Source organism: Dendrobates tinctorius, unplaced genomic scaffold (assembly GCF_039654945.1).
Source record: "Dendrobates tinctorius isolate UK_male_01 unplaced genomic scaffold, ASM3965494v1 ptg000250l, whole genome shotgun sequence".
Lineage (NCBI taxonomy): Eukaryota > Metazoa > Chordata > Amphibia > Anura > Dendrobatidae > Dendrobates > Dendrobates tinctorius.
The window spans coordinates 22607417-22619985 of record NW_027361917.1 but is presented as its reverse complement, the minus strand read 5'-3'; the positions used below and the strand labels follow the sequence as shown (position 1 = coordinate 22619985).

The 12569-nt window shown below is 49.3% G+C and overlaps 29 non-coding genes across 29 annotated transcripts; all 29 read right to left on the bottom strand.

Annotated features, from left to right (window-relative positions):
- Positions 1-127: 127 nt before the first annotated feature.
- Positions 128-243, bottom strand: LOC141065120 (U5 spliceosomal RNA). Its single transcript, XR_012226264.1, has one exon. It is a non-coding gene; the product is annotated as a U5 spliceosomal RNA (small nuclear RNA).
- Positions 244-557: 314 nt separating this feature from the next.
- LOC141063635 (U5 spliceosomal RNA) lies at positions 558-673 on the bottom strand. Its single transcript, XR_012224927.1, has one exon. It is a non-coding gene; the product is annotated as a U5 spliceosomal RNA (small nuclear RNA).
- Positions 674-988: 315 nt separating this feature from the next.
- LOC141064483 (U5 spliceosomal RNA) lies at positions 989-1103 on the bottom strand. Its single transcript, XR_012225690.1, has one exon. It is a non-coding gene; the product is annotated as a U5 spliceosomal RNA (small nuclear RNA).
- A 307-nt stretch (positions 1104-1410) lies between these two features.
- LOC141063774 (U5 spliceosomal RNA) lies at positions 1411-1526 on the bottom strand. Its single transcript, XR_012225052.1, has one exon. It is a non-coding gene; the product is annotated as a U5 spliceosomal RNA (small nuclear RNA).
- A 314-nt stretch (positions 1527-1840) lies between these two features.
- LOC141064891 (U5 spliceosomal RNA) lies at positions 1841-1956 on the bottom strand. The gene has a single exon (XR_012226056.1). It is a non-coding gene; the product is annotated as a U5 spliceosomal RNA (small nuclear RNA).
- A 307-nt stretch (positions 1957-2263) lies between these two features.
- On the bottom strand, positions 2264-2379 carry LOC141064046 (U5 spliceosomal RNA). Its single transcript, XR_012225296.1, has one exon. It is a non-coding gene; the product is annotated as a U5 spliceosomal RNA (small nuclear RNA).
- A 314-nt stretch (positions 2380-2693) lies between these two features.
- LOC141065109 (U5 spliceosomal RNA) lies at positions 2694-2809 on the bottom strand. The gene has a single exon (XR_012226254.1). It is a non-coding gene; the product is annotated as a U5 spliceosomal RNA (small nuclear RNA).
- Positions 2810-3127: 318 nt separating this feature from the next.
- Positions 3128-3243, bottom strand: LOC141063742 (U5 spliceosomal RNA). The gene has a single exon (XR_012225023.1). It is a non-coding gene; the product is annotated as a U5 spliceosomal RNA (small nuclear RNA).
- A 307-nt stretch (positions 3244-3550) lies between these two features.
- Positions 3551-3666, bottom strand: LOC141063973 (U5 spliceosomal RNA). Its single transcript, XR_012225230.1, has one exon. It is a non-coding gene; the product is annotated as a U5 spliceosomal RNA (small nuclear RNA).
- Positions 3667-3980: 314 nt separating this feature from the next.
- On the bottom strand, positions 3981-4096 carry LOC141063928 (U5 spliceosomal RNA). The gene has a single exon (XR_012225189.1). It is a non-coding gene; the product is annotated as a U5 spliceosomal RNA (small nuclear RNA).
- Positions 4097-4409: 313 nt separating this feature from the next.
- On the bottom strand, positions 4410-4525 carry LOC141064208 (U5 spliceosomal RNA). The gene has a single exon (XR_012225441.1). It is a non-coding gene; the product is annotated as a U5 spliceosomal RNA (small nuclear RNA).
- A 314-nt stretch (positions 4526-4839) lies between these two features.
- LOC141064826 (U5 spliceosomal RNA) lies at positions 4840-4955 on the bottom strand. The gene has a single exon (XR_012225998.1). It is a non-coding gene; the product is annotated as a U5 spliceosomal RNA (small nuclear RNA).
- Positions 4956-5269: 314 nt separating this feature from the next.
- LOC141064423 (U5 spliceosomal RNA) lies at positions 5270-5385 on the bottom strand. Its single transcript, XR_012225636.1, has one exon. It is a non-coding gene; the product is annotated as a U5 spliceosomal RNA (small nuclear RNA).
- A 314-nt stretch (positions 5386-5699) lies between these two features.
- On the bottom strand, positions 5700-5815 carry LOC141063890 (U5 spliceosomal RNA). The gene has a single exon (XR_012225156.1). It is a non-coding gene; the product is annotated as a U5 spliceosomal RNA (small nuclear RNA).
- A 314-nt stretch (positions 5816-6129) lies between these two features.
- Positions 6130-6245, bottom strand: LOC141064087 (U5 spliceosomal RNA). The gene has a single exon (XR_012225331.1). It is a non-coding gene; the product is annotated as a U5 spliceosomal RNA (small nuclear RNA).
- A 312-nt stretch (positions 6246-6557) lies between these two features.
- On the bottom strand, positions 6558-6673 carry LOC141064867 (U5 spliceosomal RNA). Its single transcript, XR_012226035.1, has one exon. It is a non-coding gene; the product is annotated as a U5 spliceosomal RNA (small nuclear RNA).
- Positions 6674-6987: 314 nt separating this feature from the next.
- LOC141064659 (U5 spliceosomal RNA) lies at positions 6988-7103 on the bottom strand. The gene has a single exon (XR_012225849.1). It is a non-coding gene; the product is annotated as a U5 spliceosomal RNA (small nuclear RNA).
- A 314-nt stretch (positions 7104-7417) lies between these two features.
- On the bottom strand, positions 7418-7533 carry LOC141064192 (U5 spliceosomal RNA). Its single transcript, XR_012225427.1, has one exon. It is a non-coding gene; the product is annotated as a U5 spliceosomal RNA (small nuclear RNA).
- A 314-nt stretch (positions 7534-7847) lies between these two features.
- On the bottom strand, positions 7848-7963 carry LOC141065020 (U5 spliceosomal RNA). Its single transcript, XR_012226173.1, has one exon. It is a non-coding gene; the product is annotated as a U5 spliceosomal RNA (small nuclear RNA).
- Positions 7964-8276: 313 nt separating this feature from the next.
- LOC141064059 (U5 spliceosomal RNA) lies at positions 8277-8392 on the bottom strand. The gene has a single exon (XR_012225306.1). It is a non-coding gene; the product is annotated as a U5 spliceosomal RNA (small nuclear RNA).
- A 314-nt stretch (positions 8393-8706) lies between these two features.
- Positions 8707-8822, bottom strand: LOC141064027 (U5 spliceosomal RNA). Its single transcript, XR_012225279.1, has one exon. It is a non-coding gene; the product is annotated as a U5 spliceosomal RNA (small nuclear RNA).
- Positions 8823-9136: 314 nt separating this feature from the next.
- LOC141064484 (U5 spliceosomal RNA) lies at positions 9137-9252 on the bottom strand. Its single transcript, XR_012225691.1, has one exon. It is a non-coding gene; the product is annotated as a U5 spliceosomal RNA (small nuclear RNA).
- A 314-nt stretch (positions 9253-9566) lies between these two features.
- Positions 9567-9682, bottom strand: LOC141064086 (U5 spliceosomal RNA). The gene has a single exon (XR_012225330.1). It is a non-coding gene; the product is annotated as a U5 spliceosomal RNA (small nuclear RNA).
- A 314-nt stretch (positions 9683-9996) lies between these two features.
- On the bottom strand, positions 9997-10112 carry LOC141064277 (U5 spliceosomal RNA). The gene has a single exon (XR_012225504.1). It is a non-coding gene; the product is annotated as a U5 spliceosomal RNA (small nuclear RNA).
- Positions 10113-10424: 312 nt separating this feature from the next.
- LOC141064866 (U5 spliceosomal RNA) lies at positions 10425-10540 on the bottom strand. The gene has a single exon (XR_012226034.1). It is a non-coding gene; the product is annotated as a U5 spliceosomal RNA (small nuclear RNA).
- Positions 10541-10854: 314 nt separating this feature from the next.
- Positions 10855-10970, bottom strand: LOC141064331 (U5 spliceosomal RNA). The gene has a single exon (XR_012225552.1). It is a non-coding gene; the product is annotated as a U5 spliceosomal RNA (small nuclear RNA).
- A 314-nt stretch (positions 10971-11284) lies between these two features.
- Positions 11285-11400, bottom strand: LOC141065064 (U5 spliceosomal RNA). The gene has a single exon (XR_012226212.1). It is a non-coding gene; the product is annotated as a U5 spliceosomal RNA (small nuclear RNA).
- A 314-nt stretch (positions 11401-11714) lies between these two features.
- LOC141063824 (U5 spliceosomal RNA) lies at positions 11715-11830 on the bottom strand. The gene has a single exon (XR_012225097.1). It is a non-coding gene; the product is annotated as a U5 spliceosomal RNA (small nuclear RNA).
- Positions 11831-12143: 313 nt separating this feature from the next.
- LOC141064966 (U5 spliceosomal RNA) lies at positions 12144-12259 on the bottom strand. Its single transcript, XR_012226123.1, has one exon. It is a non-coding gene; the product is annotated as a U5 spliceosomal RNA (small nuclear RNA).
- Between the last annotated feature and the right edge of the window lie 310 nt (positions 12260-12569).

Here is a 12569-nt window from a genome sequence, read left to right as displayed (position 1 = left end):
CTGGAAGAAGGCCATCCACTGCTACAATATTCAAATGAGAGACATTTCCCAGCAGCCCCAGAGTACAGTCTCCCACCAAAACCCCACCAACTCATTCCTTCATTCTGTTGTTGAACCCATTTAAGGAAGCCCCAGCAAGCTGGAGCGTGCAAAAATTGCCACAAAATTCAGTTTTGCTTCTCTCCACGGAAATCTTTAGTAAAAGGCGAAAGATTTTTACGTTCTGAAGAGAAGCCAGAGTATACTGGGCAAGGGCTTCCTCCTGACCTACCACCATGGGCACAGCCCTCATTTGGCCCAGGGAGACCACCTAGAAGTGGGTGCGTGGTTTGGCTATGGAAAAACAAAAACGGCAACACACAGCCCATTTTCCGCAGGCTGCTCCGTGTTCAGCTCCATCTTGCTGCCAGATTGTCACCTGTCCCGCTGTCTGGAAGAACGCCATCCACTGCTACAATATTCAAATGAGAGACATTTCCCAGCAGCCCCAGAGTACAGTCTCCCACCAAAACCCCACCCACTCATTCCTTCATTCTGTTGTTGAACCCATTTAAGGAAGCCCCAGCAAGCTGGAGCGTGCAAAAATTGCTACAAAACTCAGTATTGCTTCTCTCCACGGAAACCTTTAGTAAAAAGCGAAAGATTTTTACGTTCTGAAGAGAAGCCAGAGTATACTGGGCAAGGGCTTCCTCCTGACCTACCACCATGGGCACAGCCCTCATTTGGCCCAGGGAGACCACCTAGAAGTGGGTGCGTGGTTTGGCTATGGAAAAACAAAAACGGCAACACACAGCCCATTTTCCGCAGGCTGCTCCGTGTTCAGCTCCATCTTGCTGCCAGATCGTCACCTGTCCCGCTGCCTGGAAGAACTCCATCCACTGCTACAATATTCAAATGAGAGACATTTCCCAGCAGCCCCAGAGTACAGTCTCCCACCAAAACCCTACCCACTCATTCCTTCATTCTGTTGTAGAACCCATTTAAGGAAGCCACTACAAGCTAGAGCACGGAGAAATTGCCACAAAACTCAGTATTGCTTCTCTCCACGGAAATCTTTAGTAAAAGGCGAAAGATTTTTACGCTCTGAAGAGAAGCCAGAGTATACTGGACAAGGGCTTCCTCCTGACCTACCACCATGGGCACAGCCCTCATTTGGCCCAGGGAGACCACCTAGAAGTGGGTGCATGGTTTGACTATGGAAAAACAAAAACGGCAACACACAGCCCATTTTCCGCAGGCTGCTCCGTGTTCAGCTCCATCCTGCTGCCAGAGAGTCACATGTCCCGCTGCCTGGAAGAAGGCCATCCACTGCTACAATATTCAAATGAGAGGCATTTCCCATAAGCCCCAGAGTACAGTCTCCCACCAAAACCCCACCCACTCATTCCTTCATTCTGTTGTTGAACCCATAGCGCCAGCAAGCTGGTGCGCGCAAAAATTGCCACAAAACTCAGTTTTGCTTCTCTCCACGGAAATCTTTAGTAAAAGGCGAAAGATTTTTACGTTCTGAAGAAAAGCCAGAGTATATTGGGCAAGGGCTTCCTACTGACCTACCACCATGGGCACAGCCCTCATTTGGCCCAGGGAGACCACCTAGAAGTGGGTGCGTGGTTTGGCTATGGAAAAACAAAAACGGCAACACACAGCCCATTTTCCACAGGCTGCTCCGTGTTCAGCTCCATCGTGCTGCCAGAGAGTCACATGTTCCTCTGCCTGGAAGAAGGCCATCCACTGCTACATTATTCAAATGATATACATTTCCCAGCAGCCCCAGAGTACAGTCTCCCACCAAAACCCCACCCACTCATTCCTTCATTTTGTTGTTGAACCCATTTAAGGAAGCCCCAGCAAGCTGGAGCGTGCAAAAATTGCCACAAAACTCAGTTTTGCTTCTCTCCACGGAAATCTTTAGTAAAAGGCGAAAGATTTTTACGTTCTGAAGAAAAGCCAGAGTATACTGCGCAAGGGCTTCCTCCTGACCTACCACCACGGCCACAGCCCTCATTTGGCCCAGGGAGACCACCTAGAAGTGGGTGCGTGGTTTGGCTATGGAAAAACAAAAACGGCAACACACAGCCCATTTTCCGCAGGCTGCTCCGTGTTCAGCTCCATCCTGCTGCCAGAGAGTCACATGTCCCGCTGCCTGGAAGAAGGCCATCCACTGCTACAAAATTCAAATGAGAGACATTTCCCAGCAGCCCCAGAGTACAGTCTCCCACCAAAACCCCACCCACTCATTCCTTCATTCTGTTGTTGAACCCATAGCGCCAGCAAGCTGGAGCGTGCAAAAATTGCCACAAAAATCAGTTTTGCTTCTCTCCACGGAAATCTTTAGTAAAAGGCGAAAGATTTTTACGTTCTGAAGAAAAGCCAGAGTATACTGGGTAAGGGCTTCCTACTGACCTACCACCATGGGCACAGCCCTCATTTGGCCCAGGGAGACCACCTAGAAGTGGGTGCGTGGTTTGGCTATGGAAAAACAAAAACGGCAACACACAGCCCATTTTCCGCAGGCTGCTCCGTGTTCAGCTCCATCGTGCTGCCAGAGAGTCACATGTTCCGCTGCCTGGAAGCAGGCCATCCACTGCTACAATATTCAAATGAGAGGCATTTCCCATCAGCCCCAGAGTACAGTCTCCCACCAAAACCCCACCCACTCATTACTTCATTCTGTTGTTGAACCCATTTAAGGAAGCCCCAGCAAGCTGGAGCGTGCAAAAATTGCCACAAAACTCAGTTTTGCTTCTCTCCACGGAAATCTTTAGTAAAAGGCGAAAGATTTTTACGTTCTGAAGAGAAGCCAGAGTATACAGAGCAAGAGCTTCCTCCTGACCTACCACCATGGGCCCAGCCCTCATTTGGCCCAGGGAGACCACCTAGAAGTGGGTGCATGGTTTGGCTATGGAAAAACAAAAAAGGCAAAACACAGCCCATTTTCCGCAGGCTGTTCCGTGTTCAGCTCCATCGTGCTGCCAGAGAGTCACATGTCCCGCTGCCTGGAAGAAGGCCATCCACTGCTACAATTTTCAAATGAGAGACATTTCCCAGCAGCCCCAGAGTACAGTCTCCCAACAAAACCCCACCCACCCACTCATTCCTTCATTCTGTTGTTGAACCCATTTAAGGAAGCCACAGCAAGCTGGGGTGTGCAAAAATTGCCACAAAACTCAGTTTTGCTTCTCTCCACGGAAATCTTTAGTAAAAGGCGAAAGATTTTTACGTTCTGAAGAGAAACCAGAGTATACTGGGTAAGGGCTTCCTCCTGACCTACCACCATGGGCACAGCCCTCATTTGGCCCAGGGAGACCACCTAGAAGTGGGTGCATGGTTTGACTATGGAAAAACAAAAACGGCAACACACAGCCCATTTTCCGCAGGCTGCTCCGTGTTCAGCTCCATTCTGCTGCCAGAGAGTCACATGTCCCGCTGCCTGGAAGAAGGCCATCCACTGCTACAATATTCAAATGAGCGGCATTTCCCATAAGCCCCAGAGGACAGTCTCCCACCAAAACCCCACCCACTCATTCTTTCATTCTGTTGTTGAACCCATAGCGCCAGCAAGCTGGAGCGTGCAAAAATTGCCACAAAACTCAGTATTGCTTCTCTCCACGGAAATCTTTAGTAAAAGGCGAAAGATTTTTACGTTCAGAAGAAAAGCCAGAGTATACTGGGCAAGGGCTTCCTCCTGACCTACCACCATGGGCACAGCCCTCATTTGGCCCAGGGAGACCACCTAGAAGTGGGTGCGTGGTTTGGCTATGGAAAAACAAAAATGGCAACACACAGCCCATTTTCCGCAGGCTGCTCCGTGTTCAGCTCCATCGTGCTGCCAGAGAGTCACATGTCCCGTTGCCTGGAAGAAGGCCATCCACTGCTACAATATTCAAATGAGAGACATTTCCCAGCAGCCCCAGAGTACAGTCTCCCACCAAAACCCCACCCACTCATTCCTTCATTCTGTTGTTGAACCCATTTAAGGAAGCCCCAGCAAGCTGGAGCGTGCAAAAATTGCCAGAAAACTCAGTTTTGCTTCTGTCCACGGAAATCTTTAGTAAAAGGCAAAAGATTTTTACGTTCTGAAGAAAAGCCAGAGCATACTGGGCAAAGGCTTCCTCCAGACCTACCAACATGGCCGCAACCCTCATTAGGCCCAGGGAGACCACCTAGAAGTGGGTGCGTGGTTTTGCTATGGAAAAACAAAAACAGCAACACACAGCCCATTTTTCACAGGCTGCTCCGTGTTCAGCTCCATCGTGCTGCCAGAGAGTCACATGTCCCGCTGCCTGGAAGAAGGCCATCCAGAGCTACAATATTCAAATGAAAGACATTTCCCAGCAGCCCCATAGTTCAGTTTCCCACCAAAATCCACCCACTCATTCCTTCATTCTGTTGTTGAACCCATTTAAGGAAGCCCCAGCAAGCTGGAGCGTGCAAAAATTGCCACAAAACTCAGTTTTGTTTCTCTCCACGGAAATCTTTAGTAAAAGGCGAAAGATTTTTACGTTCTGAAGAGAAGCAAGTGTATACTGGGCAAGGGCTTCCTCCTGACCTACCACCATGGGCACAGCCCTTATTTGGCCCAGGGAGACCACCTAGAAGAGGGTGCGTGGTTTGGCTATGGAAAAACAAAAACGGCAACACACAGCCCATTTTCCGCAGGCTGCTCCGTGTTCAGCTCCATCTTGCTGCCAGAAAATCACCTGTCCAGCTGCCTGGAAGAACGCCATCCACTGCTACAATATTCAAATGAGAGACATTTCCCAGCAGCCCCAGAGTACAGTCTCCCACCAAAACCCCTCCCACTCATTCCTTCATTCTGTTGTTGAACCCATTTAAGGAAACCCCAGCAAGCTGGAGCGTGCAAAAATTGCCACAAAACTCAGTTTTGCTTCTCTCCACGGAAATCTTTAGTAAAAGGCGAAAGATTTTTACGTTCTGAAGAGAAGCCAGAGTATACTGGGCAAGTGCTTCCTCCTGACCTAACACCATGGGCACAGCCCTCATTTGGCCCAGGGAGACCACCTAGAAGTGGGTGCGTGGTTTGGCTATGGAAAAACAAAAACGGAAACACACAGCCCATTTTCCGCAGGCTGTTCCGTGTTCAGCTCCATCCTGCTGCCAGAAAGTCACATGTCCCACTGCCTGGAAGAAGGCCATCCACTGCTACAATATTCAAATGAGAGGCATCTCCCATCAGCCCCAGAGTACAGTCTCCCACCAAAACCCCACCCACTCATTCCTTCATTCTGTTGTTGAACCCATTTAAGGTAGCCCCAGCAAGCTGGAGTGTGCAAAAATTGCCACAAAACTCAGTTTTGCTTCTATCCACGGAAATCTTTAGTAAAAAGCGAAAGATTTTTACGTTCTGAAGAAAAGCCAGAGTATACTGGTCAAGGGCTTCCTCCTGACCTACCACCATGTGCACAGCCCTCATTTGGCCCAGGGAGACCACCTAGAAGTGGGTGCGTGGTTTGGCTATGGAAAAACAAAAATGGCAACACACAGCCCATTTTCCACAGGCTGCTCCGTGTTCAGCTCCATCGTGCTGCCAGAGAGTCACATGTCCCGCTGACTGAAAAAAGGCCATCCACGGCTACTATATTCAAATGAGAAACATTTCCCAGCAGCCCCAGAGTACAGTCTCCCACCAAAACCCCACCCACTCATTCCTTCATTCTGTTGTTAAACACATTTAAGGAAGCCCCAGCTAGCTGGAGCATGCAAAAATTGGCACAAAACTCAGTTTTGCTTCTCTCCACAGAAATCTTTAGTAAAAGGCAAAAGATTTTTACGTTCTGTAGAAAAGCCAGAGTATACGGCTCAAGGGCTTCCTCCTGACCTACCACCATAGCCGCAGCCCTTATTTGGCCCAGGGAGACCACCTAGAAGTGGGTACGTGGTTTGGCTATGGAAAAACAAAAACGGCAACACACAGCCCATTTTCCGCAGGCTGCTCTGTGTTAAGCTCCATCCTGCTGTCAGAGAGTCACATGTCCCGCTGCCTGGAAGAAGGCCATCCACTGCTACAATATTCAAATGAGAAGCATTTCCCATCAGCCCCAGAGTACAGGCTCCCACCAAAACCCCACCCACTCATTCTTTCATTCTGTTGTTGAACCCATTTAAGGAAGCCCCAGCAAGCTGGAGCATGCAAAAATTGCCACAAAACTCAGTTTTGCTTCTCTCCACAGAAATCTTTAGTAAAAGGCGAAAGATTTTTACGTTCTGAAAAGAAGCCAGAGGATACTGGGCAAGGGCTTGCTCCTGACCTACCACCATGGTCACAGCCCTCATTTGGCCCAGGGAGACCACCTAGAAGTGGGTGCGTGGTTTGGCTATGGAAAAACAAAAACAGCAACACAGCCCATTTTCCGCAGGCTGCTCCGTGTTCAGCTCCATCGTGCTGCCAGAGAATCACATGTCCCGCTGCCTAGAAGAAGGCCATCCACTGCTACAATATTCAAATGAGAGACAGATCCCAGCAGCCCCAGAGGACAGTCTCCCACCAAAACCCCACCCACTCATTCCTTCATTCTGTTGTTGAACCCATTTAAGGAAGCCCCAGCAAGCAGGAGCATGCAAAAATTGCCACAAAACTCAGGTTTGCTTCTCTCCACGGAAATCTTTAGTAAAAGGCGAAAGATTTTTACGTTCTGAAGAGAAGCCAGAGTATACTGGGCAAGGGCTTCCTCCTGACCTACCACCATGGGCACAGCCCTAATTTGGCCCAGGGAGACCACCTAGAAGTGGGTGCGTGGTTTGGCTATGGAAAAACAAAAATGGCAACACACAGCCCATTTTCCGCAGGCTGCTCCGTGTTCAGCTCCATCGTGCTGCCAGAGAGTCACATGTCCCGTTGCCTGGAAGAAGGCCATCCACTGCTACAATATTCAAATGAGAGACATTTCCCAGCAGCCCCAGAGTACAGTCTCCCACCAAAACCCCACCCACTCATTCCTTCATTCTGTTGTTGAACCCATTTAATGAAGTCCCAGCAAGCTGGAGCGTGCAAAAATTGCCACAAAACTCAGTTTTGCTTCTCTCCACGGAAATCTTTAATAAAAGGCGAAAGACTTTTACATTCTGATGAAAAGCCAGAGTATACTGGGCAAGGGCTTCCTCCTGACCTACCACCATGGGCACAGCCCTCATTTGGCCCAGGGAGACCACCTAGAAGTGGGTGCGTGGTTTGGCTATGGAAAAACAAAAACGGCAACACACAGCCCATTTTCCGCTCGCTGCTCCATGTTCAGCTCCATCTTGCTGCCAGAGAGTCACATGTCCCGCTGCCAGGAAGAAGGCCATCCACTGCTACAATATTCAAATGAGAGACATTTCCCAGCAGCCCCAGAGTACAGTCTCCCACCAAAACCCCACCCACTCATTCCTTCATTCTGTTGTTGAACCCATTTAAGGAAGCCCCAGCAAGCTGGAGCGTGCAAAAATTGCCACAAAACTCAGTTTTGCTTCTCTCCATGGAAATCTTTAGTAAAAGGCGAAAGATTTTTACATTCAGAAGAGAAGCCAGAGTATACTGGGCAACTGCTTCTTCCTGACCTACCACCATGGGCACAGCTCTCATTTGGCCTAGGGAGACCACCTAGAAGTGGGTACGTGGTTTGGCTATGGAAAAACAAAAACGGCAACACACAGCCCATTTTCCGCAGGCTGCTCCGTGTTCAGCTCCATCCTGCTGCCAGAAAGTCACATGTCCCGCTGCCTGGAAGAAGGCCATCCACTGCTACAATATTCAAATGAGAGACATCTCCCATCAGCCCCAGAGTACAGTCTCCCACCAAAACCCCACCCACTCATTCCTTGATTCTGTTGTTGAACCCATTTAAGGTAGCCCCAGCAAGCTGGAGCGAGCAAAAATTGCCACAAAACTCAGTTTTGCTTCTCTCCACGGAAATCTTTAGTAAAAGGCGAAAGATTTTTACGTTCTGAAGAGAAGCCAGAGTACACAGAGCAAGAGCTTCCTCCTGACCTACCACCATGGGCACAGCCCTCATTTGGCCCAGGGAGACCACCTAGAAGTGGGTGCATGGTTTGGCTATGGAAAAACAAAAAAGGCAACACACAGCCCATTTTCCGCAGGCTGTTCCGTGTTCAGCTCCATCGTGCTGCCAGAGAGTCACATGTCCCGCTGCCTGGAAGAAGGCCATCCACTGCTACAATATTCAAATGAAAGACATTTCCCAGCAGCCCCATAGTACAGTTTCCCACCAAAATCCACCCACTCATTCCTTCATTCTGTTGTTGAACCCATTTAAGGAAGCCCCAGCAAGCTGGAGCGTGCAAAAATTGCCACAAAACTCAGTTTTGTTTCTCTCCACGGAAATCTTTAGTAAAAGGCGAAAGTTTTTTACGTTCTGAAGAGAAGCCAGAGTATACTGGGCAAGTGCTTCCTCCTGACCTAACACCATGGGCACAGCCCTCATTTGGCCCAGGGAGACCACCTAGAAGTGGGTGCGTGGTTTGGCTATGGAAAAACAAAAACGGAAACACACAGCCCATTTTCCGCAGGCTGCTCCGTGTTCAGCTCCATCCTGCTGCCAGAAAGTCACATGTCCCGCTGCCTGGAAGAAGGCCATCCACTGCTACAATATTCAAATGAGAGGCATCTCCCATCAGCCCCAGAGTCCAGTCTCCCACCAAAACCCCACCCACTCATTCCTTCATTCTGTTGTTGAACCCATTTAAGGTAGCCCCAGCAAGCTGGAGCGTGTAAAAATTGCCACAAAACTCAGTTTTGCTTCTCTCCACGGAAATCTTTAGTAAAAAGCGAAAGATTTTTACGTTCTGAAGAAAAGCCAGAGTATACTGGTCAAGGGCTTCCTCCTGACCTACCACCATGTGCACAGCCCTCATTTGGCCCAGGGAGACCACCTAGAAGTGGGTGCGTGGTTTGGCTATGGAAAAACAAAAATGGCAACACACAGCCCATTTTCCACAGGCTGCTCCGTGTTCAGCTCCATCGTGCTGCCAGAGAGTCACATGTCCCGCTGACTGAAAAAAGGCCATCCACGGCTACTATATTCAAATGAGAAACATTTCCCAGCAGCCCCAGAGTACAGTCTCCCACCAAAACCCCACCCACTCATTCCTTCATTCTGTTGTTAAACACATTTAAGGAAGCCCCAGCAAGCTGGAGCATGCAAAAATTGGCACAAAACTCAGTTTTGCTTCTCGCCACAGAAATCTTTAGTAAAAGGCAAAAGATTTTTAAGTTCTGTAGAAAAGCCAGAGTATACGGCGCAAGGTCTTCCTCCTGACCTACCACCATAGCCGCAGCCCTCATTTGGCCCAGGGAGACCACCTAGAAGTGGGTACGTGGTTTGGCTATGGAAAAACAAAAACGGCAACACACAGCCCATTTTCCGCAGGCTGCTCTGTGTTAAGCTCCATCCTGCTGTCAGAGAGTCACATGTCCCGCTGCCTGGAAGAAGGCCATCCACTGCTACAATATTCAAATGAGAAGCATTTCCCATCAGCCCCAGAGTACAGGCTCCCACCAAAACCCCACCCACTCATTCTTTCATTCTGTTGTTGAACCCATTTAAGGAAGCCCCAGCAAGCTGGAGCATGCAAAAATTGCCACAAAACTCAGTTTTGCTTCTCTCCACAGAAATCTTTAGTAAAAGGCGAAAGATTTTTACGTTCTGAAAAGAAGCCAGAGGATACTGGGCAAGGGCTTCCTCCTGACCTACCACCATGTGCACAGCCCTCATTTGGCCCAGGGAGACCACCTAGGAGTGGGTGCGTGGTTTGGCTATGGAAAAACAAAAATGGCAACACACAGCCCATTTTCCACAGGCTGCTCCGTGTTCAGCTCCATCGTGCTGCCAGAGAGTCACATGTCCCGCTGACTGAAAAAAGGCCATCCACGGCTACTATATTCAAATGAGAAACATTTCCCAGCAGCCCCAGAGTACAGTCTCCCACCAAAACCCCACCCACTCATTCCTTCATTCTGTTGTTAAACACATTTAAGGAAGCCCCAGCTAGCTGGAGCATGCAAAAATTGGCACAAAACTCAGTTTTGCTTCTCTCCACAGAAATCTTTAGTAAAAGGCAAAAGATTTTTACGTTCTGAAAAGCAGCCAGAGGATACTGGGCAAGGGCTTGCTCCTGACCTACCACCATGGTCACAGCCCTCATTTGGCCCAGGGAGACCACCTAGAAGTGGGTGCGTGGTTTGGCTATGGAAAAACAAAAACAGCAACACAGCCCATTTTCCGCAGGCTGCTCCGTGTTCAGCTCCATCGTGCTGCCAGAGAATCACATGTCCCGCTGCCTAGAAGAAGGCCATCCACTGCTACAATATTCAAATGAGAGACAGATCCCAGCAGCCCCAGAGGACAGTCTCCCACCAAAACCCCACCCACTCATTCCTTCATTCTATTGTTGAACCCATTTAAGGAAGCCCCAGCAAGCAGGAGCATGCAAAAATTGCCACAAAACTCAGGTTTGCTTCTCTCCACGGAAATCTTTAGTAAAAGGCGAAAGATTTTTACGTTCTGAAGAGAAGCCAGAGTATACTGGGCAAGGGCTTCCTCCTGACCTACCACCATGGGCACAGCCCTCATTTGGCCCAGGGAGACCACCTAGAAGTGGGTGCGTGGTTTGGCTATGGAAAAACAAAAATGGCAACACACAGCCCATTTTCCGCAGGCTGCTCCGTGTTCAGCTCCATCGTGCTGCCAGAGAGTCACATGTCCCGTTGCCTGGAAGAAGGCCATCCACTGCTACAATATTCAAATGAGAGACATTTCCCAGCAGCCCCAGAGTACAGTCTCCCACCAAAACCCCACCCACTCATTCCTTCATTCTGTTGTTGAACCCATTTAATGAAGTCCCAGCAAGCTGGAGCGTGCAAAAATTGCCACAAAACTCAGTTTTGCTTCTCTCCACGGAAATCTTTAATAAAAGGCGAAAGATTTTTACATTCTGATGAGAAGCCAGAGTATACTGGGCAAGGGCTTCCTCCTGACCTACCACCATGGGCACAGCCCTCATTTGGCCCAGGGAGACCACCTAGAAGTGGGTGCGTGGTTTGGCTATGGAAAAACAAAAACGGCAACACACAGCCCATTTTCCGCTGGCTGCTCCATGTTCAGCTCCATCTTGCTGCCAGAGAGTCACATGTCCCGCTGCCTGGAAGAAGGCCATCCACTGCTACAATATTCAAATGAGAGACATTTCCCAGCAGCCCCAGAGTACAGTCTCCCACCAAAACCCCACCCACTCATTCCTTCATTCTGTTGTTGAACCCATTTAAGGAAGCCCCAGCAAGCTGGAGCGTGCAAAAATTGCCACAAAACTCAGTTTTGCTTCTCTCCACGGAAATCTTTAGTAAAAGGCGAAAGATTTTTACGTTCAGAAGAGAAGCCAGAGTATACTGGGCAACTGCTTCTTCCTGACCTACCACCATGGGCACAGCTCTCATTTGGCCTAGGGAGACCACCTAGAAGTGGGTACGTGGTTTGGCTATGGAAAAACAAAAACGGCAACACACAGCCCATTTTCCGCAGGCTGCTCCGTGTTCAGCTCCATCCTGCTGCCAGAAAGTCACATGTCCCGCTGCCTGGAAGAAGGCCATCCACTGCTACAATATTCAAATGAGAGACATCTCCCATCAGCCCCAGAGTACAGTCTCCCACCAAAACCCCACCCACTCATTCCTTGATTCTGTTGTTGAACCCATTTAAGGTAGCCCCAGCAAGCTGGAGCGAGCAAAAATTGCCACAAAACTCAGTTTTGCTTCTCTCCACGGAAATCTTTAGTAAAAGGCGAAAGATTTTTAAGTTCTGAAGAGAAGCCAGAGTACACAGAGCAAGAGCTTCCTCCTGACCTACCACCATGGGCACAGCCCTCATTTGGCCCAGGGAGACCACCTAGAAGTGGGTGCATGGTTTGGCTATGGAAAAACAAAAAAGGCAACACACAGCCCATTTTCCGCAGGCTGTTCCGTGTTCAGCTCCATCGTGCTGCCAGAGAGTCACATGTCCCGCTGCCTGGAAGAAGGCCATCCACTGCTACAATATTCAAATGAAAGACATTTCCCAGCAGCCCCATAGTACAGTTTCCCACCAAAATCCACCCACTCATTCCTTCATTCTGTTGTTGAACCCATTTAAGGAAGCCCCAGCAAGCTGGAGCGTGCAAAAATTGCCACAAAACTCAGTTTTGTTTCTCTCCACGGAAATCTTTAGTAAAAGGCGAAAGATTTTTACGTTCTGAAGAGAAGCCAGAGTATACTGGGCAAGTGCTTCCTCCTGACCTAACACCATGGGCACAGCCCTCATTTGGCCCAGGGAGACCACCTAGAAGTGGGTGCGTGGTTTGGCTATGGAAAAACAAAAACGGAAACACACAGCCCATTTTCCGCAGGCTGCTCCGTGTTCAGCTCCATCCTGCTGCCAGAAAGTCACATGTCCCGCTGCCTGGAAGAAGGCCATCCACTGCTACAATATTCAAATGAGAGGCATCTCCCATCAGCCCCAGAGTCCAGTCTCCCACCAAAACCCAACCCACTCATTCCTTCATTCTGTTGTTGAACCCATTTA